The 12,910-nt window shown below is 40.9% G+C and overlaps 1 protein-coding gene across 6 annotated transcripts in view; it reads left to right on the forward strand.

Annotated features, from left to right (window-relative positions):
* Positions 1-3,625: 3,625 nt before the first annotated feature.
* The window catches only part of NLGN4X (neuroligin 4 X-linked), a 178,584-nt gene continuing 169,299 nt past the window's right edge, over positions 3,626-12,910 (forward strand). For 5 of the 6 annotated variants that reach the window (XM_030476301.1, XM_030476300.1, XM_030476304.1 and 2 more), the window contains exon 1: positions 3,638-4,037. The gene's annotated coding sequence lies outside the window, so the exon portion shown is untranslated. Of the gene's footprint in view, positions 4,038-12,910 lie in introns of all 6 variants that reach the window. The other variant, XM_030476305.1, reaches the window with a different exon arrangement.

Below are 12,910 nucleotides of genomic sequence, written 5' to 3' on the forward strand. Positions count from 1 at the left end.
CAGGAGAAGTTTGCAAATACTATCTATAGTGAAAAATATTAATGACAACCCTTTTTCCATAGATGTTAGGAAACATCTATGCACTGTAAATTGATTTCTTTATAGAATGATATATATATTAAAACTGAGAACATAGGTCTCACTTTAAGATGAGAGAATGCATTTTTGTAAATCAAAGGAAAAAATGTTGAAATCATGATTAGTAACTAGGAACATGAGTTCCCAGCACATACGAAGGTCAAGATCAAATGTGATCCTTGTAAAAATAAAAATGACAGTTTGAGTAAAATACTGTATTAATAGGACCTCAGTGACAATTCCATATTCTATTCCAGAGTTTACACTTTTAAAAGGATACTGATAAATGGTGAATGTTGAAAAAAGCCTTGCAAAGATAAATCATAGTCTGGAAAGCCTTGTAGTAAGAGACTAAGGAAACAGAATCTAATTATCTCAACAATAAGAAGGTTAGAAGGTTGACTAATAATGATCTGTAAAGTCTGTAAGGTCTAAAAACCAAGTTAATACTAAAAGGCTCTTTAATTCGATAGACAAAGCCAAAGCGAAGTTCAATTTTGTAGGACTACAAGTCAGGAATGTGAGTTTGACAGTGAGAGTAATTAGGTACTGGTAAAATTTACTCAGATGTTGTACAATCTGCAAAATGTGAAAACTTTTACTTTTTTCTTTTTTTAAGGAAAAACTCACTTTAGTTCAACAGTAAATAGACAGCTTTATGTAAAAACAAACAAACAAACAAACAAAACAAACCAAAAAAAACCTCCAAACCAAAACCAAATAAGCAAACCTGAGGAAAAAAACCCCAAACTGATGAAGCACTTAGCTGAAATTATATGAAAGATCTCTGTAGATAATTATAATGGCTCTTCTAGCTTTGACTTTACAGAAGGATGTTTAGAGCCCAGCAACAGTTTCCACTCTTCCAGGACTGAAATATTGGCTCTGTTAAAGTCAATACCTGTAATCCCCTCATGAAATTTAATGTTGCATCTCAAGAGGGGTATAACTACAAATTCCTGTATTTTGCTCCCTAAAAAAGGACCTAAATATATGAAGTGAACTTTCTGTGTTATTATCTACATCTACAACATTTTCCGATTGGATCTTTCTCAGAAGGAGAAAACACCACATAAAGTTTTAGTAAAAAATGCTAAGGAAAATGTAATTGGAATGCAATTCCCTTCCCTTCTGTTATACTTTCTTGCTACAGAAATGAAATTGTGGGAATTTTACTGTGATTGGACATGGGAGACGAAATCATGCCTCAGTTTGACTGACACACAAAAAGAGGTTGCATGGGGTGGAACCCAGGAGAGTTTGGCCTGTCTTCAGTCAGACTGTCATGTATTGTGATTTCTTTAGATTTCACTGCTTACAAGTAGAGTTGAGTTGGGTTAACACTATAACACAATGCCCCCTTGTAAGAAGATATGGCGTTAGCAAGTGGCATTCTTCTCTCTGAATGATTGCTCCTGGGCTCCTGCTTGCTGTTGTAAATATGCGGTGGATTGCTGCAGATACTCTCCCAAATAAGCCACAGCTTCCAATTGTACATTTAGCTTTTCGAAAGTTGTAAGAGGAGAAAAGCACATTCCACTTTTCTGAGCAAACACCTTTTACTAAAATCCTTTGATCGTGTAGTTGTGTAGAGTCTATGGAAATTTTAACTTTATTGCTGTGTTTAAGAATATTTGGTTCACAGTTGCAACCATTAGTTGCAAACATTAGATATGATCCTTCTGTAACCTGCAATAAATTGCCTCCTGATATTACAACACAGGTGGGAGATCATTATTCAGATTAACTAGTGCATACTTTAATATCCTCCAAATTTATCTTGTAAAATGCATGACATACTCATCAAAATAAAGACTGTCCTGCAAAATTTGGGACAGATGGCTGTGCAAGATGACATCTTTTCTAAATGTGTCAAAATGTTCACTCAGTCAAGCAACATGATTGGTTGCACATTCTGCGTACATTATTAAAATAACAAAACCAGTAGAATTCACTTGCATGAACACCTGCTGTTAAGAGTCACTTAAAATAAGTAATGCAAAACATATAATTAAGTAATATAAAAATAATTATTTCCCTGACAAATAAGTTAACAGATTAACATAGCTATTGGATTGCTTCAAATGTTTTAAGTCAGTGAATTACACCTGTACTTAGATTTACAACATGCAAAAACCAAAACATGCCTTCCTAAATGACACTGAATGAAGTATCCTTCATACCGTATAACAAAACACTATATAAGAACAGGCACACAACAAGCCTACTGTTGCCTGTTAGATGGTATCTTTAGATCAGATAGTATATATTCCTTTACCACTTGAAAGAGGAGAGCATAGAAGTGATTGATACGCCAAATATCACAGCCAGAACACAGATTTGAGAAAACAAAGCACTATCTGCTCTCTTCTGAGAATCTGACGTCGTGGTAGAAACAAAGCATCTAGAAAAGGAGAGCTGCTGCTATATTTTTTCCTTTTCTTCAGCATGTGAAAATGTCAGAGACTTAGCTTATGAAGTCTAATCGAAGTTTTGCAGCAGGAAGTCTCCTCAAGGCATGAATATGATTTTTGCTTCAAATTACAGAAAGATCTTCAAGACCTCTTTATTTTGTTCTCTGTTTTGTTCTCAGAGATGTCAGCCAGTCCTCACCTGATCTCAGTGCAGGGTCTTGCGCTCTGGGTGATGTTAAGTGCTGTTATTAAATCTATCAAAGGAACATGCTGTGGAGTGAAACAAGGCGTATGTGTTGGAGGCCTGAGCACATATTTGCTACACCACCCTCAGTCTGAAATTATACACGGAAAGTGAACCAGAGACCCTGCATTGTAGTACTTTGCAACAACCACAGGCCCTCCTCTTCAGCCCTTATACTTGACCTTCACAACAGTGGTTAGCCAACTAAAATAGGGACATTAAATAACCGGTCTCTTTGTGGGGGGGGAAAAAAATTTAAAAAATCAACCAAAACAAAATCAACCAAAACCACCACCACCACCAAAAGTCTAACACACAAAACCGCCAACCACAACTGAAATAAAACCCTGTTCAAAACGATTGGGCACTGCGCAAATGTCTACTTTGCTATTTTTGTATGGGAGGAAAGGCAACAGGAACAAAATGCTTCAGTGGTTGGTATGCAACTATACTGCTCGTTGCGTGCAAATGCATCTTGGGGAACATGGTAACGACAGCCTGGTACTGTAGAGACTGCAGCTTTCAAGGGTTAACAGAGACCGCACTTGCTGAATGCGATCCCGGAGCAAGGAGAGCGACAGGCTGAACTGCGTGATTCCCTCCCGGTATCCACACCCGTACCGGCACACTCACCCCGCGGTGTGCACAGGCCCCCCCCTCCCCCGGTGCCGGCGGCCGGCCCCTGCTCCGCGGGGCTGCGGCGCTCCCAGCCCGGGGCTGAGGATGGAGACGGGGTTTCTGTAGCGATGGGGCCGGCGGCGGGGAGCCATTGGCTGCCGGCTTCGCAAATTTCATTCAGTTTGGTCCAATCGCAGGAGGAGAGAGCCTGGTACAGCCTGGACCTCTCCCCCCACCCGCTCTTCCCCCCTCTCCCTCTCCCCCCCTCTCCCTCCCAGCTCGCCTCGCCTTGCAGATCAGTCTCTCCCCGGCTCGGTCTGTCTGCATAGGCAATCACGGCTCCGGCTCGCAGACCCAACTCTCCCTCTCGCACTGATTGCAATGAATTTTCTGCCCGAATGTAGGTCGCTTACAGCCGAGAACACGAGTTTCCTCCAAATCCAGTGTTGCTGTCTTTCTTGTCGTTATTTTTAAAATTTTTTTTTCCGCGCGCCCCCCCCCCCCCCCCCCCCCGCCGTCATCGTTGCATTCCTGTGGAGAAGGGAATCGCGTTGGATTCCAAAAAGGAGAGCAGGAACCGTGTGTGAATAATCCCGGCTGCATGATAGCCCGAGAGGATTTCCTGAAAGAACCCGTCTGTGTGAAAAAGACCGCTGTGCTTCTGCAGCTATTCCGGTGTTAAGGTAGGAGTGCTGGATTTGCCGTTCGAGTGCTCATTTTCATTTTTTTCTGTTGCTTCCCCCCACCTTTTTTTTTTTTTTTTTTTTTTTCCCCCCGACGAGGGTGGGGGAGAGGGAGAGGTGTTGCAGTTGCTACTCTGGCAAAGGGCGAGCAGTTTGCTGCAGTCGTCTGTGCTTTTACTTTTGCCATCGTGATAAAGCGATACTTTCTTTCTGCCATCTCCACCATCATCTGCGATCTCGTCACATATGCATATTTATGCAAATTTTTTTTTTCTTCATTTTTTTTAAATCCGCTCCGGTCTCGTCCCCTACATTCCCCCCGTGCACCATAATTTGTTTGTAGGCATTTTGCTGCAATCAGCTATTTGGAAAGGCTCTGGGGTTCTGTGTGAGATGTTTACAAAGTAGCTCTGCCTTACAGCCAAATAAACAGAAGAATGTGGAGGAGCTCAGGGAAAAAATATCTGCAGTACAGGCAGCGAGGGAAAGAGCGAAGCTACAGTTTCCTGCCAGCGGGGAGAGGGGCCCGAGCGGTACCTCATGCCCTGTGTGTGCCTCTGGTTATCGGGGAAACACAAAACCAACACGTAGGGTTCTGGTTAACCACTTCCCTGGCCACCACCGCAACCACAGAGAGGCAGAAGGGGGACGGCGGTGGAGGGGAGAACGAGGGAGGCTGCTGCTTGGTGGAAATTCTGTGTCTTCTTGGATTAAGCGGTTCACCCGCTTTGGCTTTAGCCAAACCGCGGTGGGTTTGGGGTTTGCCGCCTTCCATTTTTATTTTTTTTTTTTTTTTTTTTTTTTTTCCCCTCTTTATTTTCTTTTTCTTCTTTTTCCCTCCTTTTTCCCTTTGTGGGCTGAGGTAAAACGCCCGCTCCTGTGGTGGGCATAGATTATCTGCACGCGATGGAGGGGGGAATCGGCGCTGGGCAGAGACAGCGTGCGCAGAGCCTGGCGGGGGGGGGGACACAAGAAAGAAAAAAAGGCACCCCCACTGCTCCCCCCCGAAGACAGATATCCCCCCCCCCAGCGCCAGCTCGACAGTAAATCGTCCCTCCGCACAGCCGGGGGGGCTGGCGGTGTGAGGCGCCGCCGCGGTTTGCCCCTTTCCCAGGGGAAAGGCCCCGCAGCCCCCACCGCCCGCCCGGCACCGGCCCATCACACGGGTGGTGTTGGAATGGGGGGCGGGGGTGGGGGTGAGCAGCGGAGACGCCGGCAGCCGCCGTTCAGCCCCAACACCCCGCACACGTTTCCGCGGGCGCGGAGGGCCGGGGCGGACAGAGCGCGCCCCCGCGCAGCGTCTGCGGAGTGGGGGTGTCGCGTGGAACGGGCCGGTGCCAGTGCCCCGCGCGGGGCTGAGGGCCGGCGGCGGCGCGGCCGGAACACTTGGCTGGTTCGGGCGCGCGGCGTTTGGGGCGGGGGGGGGTGCGGTGAAAGAAGAGAAGTTTGCGGGGGACGCGGGTGCGGCAGCGGCGGGGCGCGGCCGCCAGGTGGCGCTGCGGGCCCTACCAGCCGCGCTGCCGCCTCCCGCACCGCAGGGGCCGTCCCGCGCCCGCCGTTGGGTCGCGCCGTTGTTGGGGCGGGTCGGGCGCGTTGGGGCCGGGGGGTTCGGTGCTGTTGGGGTGGGGGTGAGCGCGGGGAGGGGGGAAAACGTGCCGGAGAGGAGGTGGGGGCGCAGAGCGCCCCTCGCCCCAGGGGCAGGCCGGGTCCGGCCGGGCTGCAGCGAGCAGGGACAGGTGGCAGCGGCTTGAACTGATGGTGGTGCGGGATACCTGTGGTCAGTTTTTGCGTCTAGAGGCAAAATGTGCGGAGGTACTTACTGCTACTTATTGTCCTAAGGGTGGCAGGAACGCGTATGCAAGTTTAGATGTTTTGTATTTAAAAAACAACCATCACTGGAAAAAAAAGGGGGAGGGGGGGAGGAATAAAAGGAAAAAAAAAAGGAAAGTAAAAAGAAAAGAAAAAGGAAAACGAGAAGAGAGCTCTTTAGCCGTATTTGATCAGTGTTGGAAGCAAATGCCTGTAAAATTCTAGACTTTTTTTTTTGTTTATTTTTAAGTGGTTGATAGTGTTAAGGGCATACATGCGTATGGTTAGAAGTAGGTGATCAGAAAGCAAAGGTTAACTGGATGAATTTACAAGCAGTAAATGGAAATCTCTTATTTTTCTCCTCCCAAGCCATAAATATAACTGCTAATTTAGATATCTCATTAAATGGAAGGGCAGTAGTCCACATCCCATGGGACACAAATTAAGTTTAAAAATTATCAAATGGAAAATCCTGTTAGCATTAAAGAAATAAACTGATTTTTCTGTCACCGTAAGAAAAGAAGTAATAATTTTCACTAATTTTAAGTCCCAGATATGAACACAACTCTGCTTTGTAAAACTCAGCTGATTTTGTATATTAAATGAACCCTGCATTTTATTTTCATTTTGCTTACAACATAGGCATTCAATATTCTATTAATATCACCTATGTGCTCTTCTATAAAAGTAGCATCCATATAGAGGTCTGTTAAGGCAGGACATTTCAAATATTTTTGCCTGTACTACGGAGTAGAGGGTTGAATGCGTGGTCTTATGAGTCATATTCCAGCGAAAGATTAAAGACTGAGAACATGAAAACATGACGTGCAGTTTCTGGTAACTCAAAACAGCAAGATCTATGATGGCATACAATTTTCTCTGAATAATATAAAATGAAACGTAACTTTGACCTCATTTTTATAATCTTGAAACTATTACCCTTTTGTGTGTAAATACACCTGTTATTGCTCTCTTCTCTAGTCATATGGCTGTATATCATACAGATGCAGTTACTGTTGGTATACTGTATGCAACTACCGTCTAATAAGTTGTACCAGATACTAAAACTGAAATTCATTTTGGCATCCAAAATGTCTTGGTCCTCAAGAGGATTCTAATTCAAAGCTAATTCAAAATTTTTTAATTTTTTTTCTTCATTTAATTTAATGGCCCTTAGGTTTGGTCTCTACTTGAGAACAAGACAAGAAAATACACGTTTTCTTCCTTCTTCATTTCTGGAGGGCGTGATTACTTGCCTGGTATTTTTTTAAATGCAGTGCTGTATCACAAATATGTAGATTGTAAATTCAGAAATTCCTAGTGTTTGTTCTTGATCAGTAAAACGCAGTGGTCAGTGGTGAAGTGTCATTTATTTTAAAGGTATCACAATGCAAGCAAACAAAACCAAGCCTCATAGTGTAAATGAAACAGGCCAACTGTGTTAAAATAAGACAAGTGGCAAAACCAGTAGGTTTACTGGAGATGCTGTGCTAGCCTATCTGTTGTATATTCTTTCAAATACTTTATCGTTTTAGCTGATCCTATGTTCTTGGGCAGATCATTCACCTGACAATTTTTACATTTGATAAAAATGTCTATCTTAATAGGCATCTTTCAGCTGAAGACCTGTCACAGAGAGATGAAGACAAGAGGCAGAAAGAAAAGCTGTGTAACTGCAGCTTTGTGTAAAAGATATCATATAGAAGCAAGGATTTGTTTGGGCTTTTTTTTTTTTTTTTTATTTAACAAAAGAGTGATTCAAGGAGCATTTACTGACGGCTGCATAGAGGTTTGCACATTTGTTTTTGACAGGTTCTCAATACAGCCTCCTCTTGGCCTTTCAAACACGCATGCTGCTATTTGATGGCTGAATCACATAGCGTAAAGAACAGCTCCACCTGGGTAGGACAGGAATAAGCATCATGCTATAACCAGCATATAATTTAGTCATTCTGTCACTTGAAGACTTGTCATTGAGATTCAGGATCTTTTCTGCACGCATAAGGTTGCTTAGTTATGTGCACTGAATCGTAAGGCTGTGAGTCTTAAAAAAAAAAAAAATCCTAATAAAAGCTTAAACATAAGCTGCGCAAATCAATGTAAGTATCTCATGTCTAGCTGCAGCTATTCTCTATCACAGTTTAACTCAGGTACTCTAAAACAATGTTTGTAAAGCATCTCTGCTGTGGGCCATTTCAGTCCTCATACCTGACAGGGTTATGTACTCTGTCAACTTTTAATAGTTCTGTACTTCTCATTGTATTTGTTTTAGTAGTTCCCAGACTGGATTTGAAGAGGAAAAAAACCAAAACAAACAAAAACAAACCAAAACTCCACACCAATAAGAACTCCATGAACACCAAAATAAAAAAAAACAACTTGCTGTCCAGTGGAGGAAAAAACACAAGTTATTTTTTTTTTTCCCCCAATACTCTTGGAAAAATTATTTGCAGTGAGATAGGGCACAATGCTAATCGACTTTAAACAACTTGAAAATGGATATAAAGGTAGAGAAGATAAAATTGAAAAATATGATTTATAGACAGCTCGCAGTGGTTGAATTTAAAGGTAGGAAATTATTCTGGAAGATGTTACAGGCAAACGTTACCCTCTTTAATCCATGTACACTAATGGAGATGAATTCTGATATTAAAAATAAGCTGTGTATGAAGCAGGTTACTTTATGGCTTGCATGCATAGCTTGCATGAGGACCTGAATAGAAGCAGCCCATGTAGAACACTGGCTTTTCCTGTGAGATCTGCAGTTGGGCTTTACCAGTGGCATGGCTAATTCAAACCAAATGCATGACCACATGCTGGAATGATCCCTAGGTAGGAATGCTCAGATTTGTACTCTAATAATCTAAAAATAAATTGTAGTCACAATGCATGGTTCTTCCTTTTGTCTGTCTTCTGTGCTGAGCCCACCCACCCCTCAGTGTCATAGGATACATTTCATTAAGTATATGCCTCTGACTAGCTTCCGTAGAGGGTTAGGATTTTCCATGCTTGTCTGTCTTCTGTTATTTATGTGCTCACTGAGATTTGCAACTTGGTGGGGAGGCTGAGCCTTTCAAGAGAGGTAAGCCTTGAAAATGAATGGCACTCTTACTAATTCTGCAGTGGCTGTTATGATTTCATATATAGAATGAATTAGCTCATTTTTATTTACTTGTATATAAATATAATTTAAATAAATTAAAAAGAAAAAAACCCTGAGATTTGGTTACACAAATCATTGAGACTAAGCCAGTTCAATATTTCACCGTACCATGATAGGTAAAATAGTAGTGGCATGATTTGATGGTAGCAGACTTTCATCTAGCAGTATATTTCAGATTTACATCTATTGAATGCAGTAGACAAAAATACATAGCCTACTGTTTCTCAGCGCAAATGAGTCCAGAGGTAAGACCTTTCCTTTGTCCTCCAAGTGGAGGTAGTCACTGTCATCTAGGAGAGGTCTAGTACAGCCAGAAGTGGAAGAGGATAGTAAATAAGATTTCTGTCCCTAAGTGTTGCTTGAAGTGGTATAATGGCTTGATTATTTTGGAAATGCCTACTGCTGTAGTGACTGGGTCAGTAGTCACAGACCCGGTACAGACCTGGAAGGAACAGATCTTCAAACTCTTGGGACTGTGCTCTGTAGTGTTGCTGTCAAGTTAATGGTCTTTCCAAGTAAGACTGAGCAGCCATACTGATCAGTGCCATCATGTGGTGATTTTGTGATATTGTTGCCAGACATCAGTGGGTTGAAGGTCAAGTTTCTTTATGTTTTGAAGTCAGTTTGGACCCTTAGTGAAAAAAAATAGTCAGTTTAATAGCAACAAGTCTTCTTTCAAAAAAAAAAAAAGTGTTTAGAAATACTATGGAGAGGGCTCAAATAATTTAGTTACATTTTCTCTAACAGAATTTCTTTTATGCTTTTGAACTCTGGTAGAATATGAGTTCATGAACTTCAATAACACTTTTGTTTAGAGTTTTTTTATTCCAAAACAGACTGTGCAGTAATTAGTTCCAAATACCTATTCTATTCCAATAAACAAGTACTACATTATGTGTCATACTTTTGACTTCTGATATATAAAAGCCCTACTTTTATCCATCCAAATGTAATAAAACAAGGACAAAGCTGATAGCCTCATTTTTAAATAAAGAATTTGGAATGGAACCAGATTCTTAGTGTTTTATTTCTGTATCTACATTTTGTACTTACTTTTGTAGTCCTGATTTTAGATGTAGTTTGTAAGTTTTCCATAAATCTTAATCTTGCAAAGTAGATGTGCTAGTCAGTTTTCTTTTCTGGTAAATAAAGTTCTTTGCAGACCCTATGCAGTACTCTACTATTAAAACCAGCAAGGAATTACTCAAAGTTTATCGGTAGTATAGTTATAAATCTAAAAATATTTTTTCTGATAATAAACTTTTTTTTTTTTTCTCTCTGCTACTTTATTTACTTTACTCCACCAATCTATATCTCTTATCAATGAAATACCTCTTTCTAGCATTTGGGCATATACAGAACAAATTATCTGAAAATTATATAGGGAATATATTTATGCTTTCAGATATGATTTTACCTTTTTCTGATCTACTGTGAATGATTTCCAGATCTGTATTTTCAAATAAACAAAATCAGTATATTATTCATATAGGGCCATATAACATATAAGCCATATGCTACCTAATGTACAATAAATTTTTACTCATTTTCTTATTGAATCTAAGCATAAAACATTAATATTAACAGACTTGTGTAATAGGACTGAGATTAACAGACCATTGACAGATTAGTGTCATGGGACAAGGTCTTGTTGGATTCAGTGCAAAGATTCCTATTAATTTGAAAGGCTTTTGGTTAGGTCCTATGCGTAGGTACTATTTGGATAGCATTATATGGAGTATTTGCATAGAACTGACAATGTCATGCAGCTTAGACGTTTTCTCCCAACTTCATGTTAAGTTCTGCTGATGAAATTGCCATCAAACTTTTGTTCGAAAAGTAAAAAAAGAAGCAGTAGGCTCTGAAAAAATAGATACATCTGCATCTCTTCATTGAGGAGCTTCTTACAGGTGTGGATGATTACGTACGCTAGAGAAGTATCCTAGATGACATATGAGCATGTACTGTCTCAACTCGTGTTCTATTGGTGTCTGTTGATAAAGTCAAATACAGGCTTGTTACTGTCTGTGATTTCTCCCTGAAGTTTCTTGGATTTGCTTTTCAACAGAAGCTGGGTATGTGGTAGTAACCAAACTGATGTAGTACACACATCCAGTTTGTACACTTTTTCATGCAGTCATCTGGTTAGGTGTGGTGGTGCTGATGAGAGTTTTTGCCTTATCTCCAAACTAGCTTTGTAATATTGTTATATCTCCTTGGATGTTCAGTTGTACTGTTTTTGGATCATAGATGTCAGTATTATTTTGTAGGCAATTGTGACAAAAAAGGGCAAAAATCCTCTCCTGGATTCCAGAGGAATTGTGGAAGAAAAGGTGAAGCCCACGTGAATCTTTGGTACATCTGCCATTACTGAAACTCTGAAGTTTGTAAAGTAATAAGACTGTATCTGGATTTAATGGGGTGTCTCAGGCAAATAAAAAAGTTTCTAGCAACAACCAGAGGAAGCAGAATAGTGAGTTATTGCTGTATGAAGTGTACCCATCACCCAAACTTTAGAGCAAACAGTTTAAGGCAGTATTTTGAGACAACATTCATAAATCAGTGTTGCTTCTCAGTCAGGTACAGAGTCACTGATTTGCTGGCTGGAGTCTCCCAAGCCAGATACATCTCTATCACTTATGTAATTATTATAATGTCTGCCTACTGCATTTTACGTCATATACATGAAAATAAAGATAAGTTCTCAATGCACAATGGCATGAGGGGAAGTAGAACTTTCTGCAAATTATGCACAGCTGGACAGATGAACTGGGGTGCCCAAGGGTGTGAATTTGTATTAACATAACCAGCAGTAGGTCTGCTGCCCAAATTAGATATATTCAGTGTGTATAGATTCCAGTGTGCAGGTGGTGAATTGGGGGACGGATGATGTAGATCCACTATTTTTGACATATTAAATAATGCCAAGTGGCATAACTGGAAATTAATCGTGGAGCTGGAGGAGATCTCCTTAGGGAAGAGCTAGCATATTAATTTCATGCTCATTGTGATAATACTTTGCTTTCATTCAGGTGCACAAGTTACAGTGCATGATAGGTGGACCTACTGCTTCAATTTAAACAGGTTAACAGTTATTAAGAAAACACACTACTTTGTTTAATATTACATTTGTTATGTTCCCCCCCCCCCCCAAGTTCTTGTAGCTGGACCATGTTTGAGTTATGTTTTTTGACAATAAATGCTTGGTGTTTATATTGGTTTGATGTCATCTTTACGTAGAGGTAATGTTTCAGATACAGTGCCTTAGGAATTTGATAATGTAGGCCTGATAGTACTTATATTTAAAGAACAGAGTACATTATAATGGCCAGTAAGATTTTTATACTACTGGAGTGTGAAAGGCATGCTGCATTGATTCGTCTGGTCCGATCTGGTAGAGAGGCGAGATGTTGCTGAAATGTAGCAGGTTAATGTGCAGTTAGCATGTACTATTATCTTACATTGAGTTGTTATGGTCATAGAGTGGCATGAAAGGACAAGCAAGAATAGTTCCCTGCCAGAAGAGCTGGCCCGTCTTAGTTTGTGCTCTAGTGTAGCAAATATATATTCCTCCTTGGAATTGTCAGTCTGTATTTTTCTTTCCCTGTTTGGCTTGGAAATAAGAAGTTGCAGCGAACTGTCCTCCTGCCCAAATCTGTCTTGTCTAAGAGCTTTGGCTTCATAAAACTGGAATTAGAACATATAGTTAGGATCTCTCATTTTCTCTACTTCTGCCTTTCCTGCAAGGTTTTTTGTTTGTTTCTTTGTCTGTTTGGTTTTTTATTTTCCTGTAACTTTGTAATTTGTCTTAGCATTCCAGATCCTTTGAAGTGCTTTTCATTCATGACTTATTAAATGTGTAATACTGCTTAATATGATGACAATGGCTTCAACACCTAAA

Source organism: Strigops habroptila, chromosome 2 (genome assembly GCF_004027225.2).
Source record: "Strigops habroptila isolate Jane chromosome 2, bStrHab1.2.pri, whole genome shotgun sequence".
Taxonomy (NCBI): domain Eukaryota; kingdom Metazoa; phylum Chordata; class Aves; order Psittaciformes; family Psittacidae; genus Strigops; species Strigops habroptila.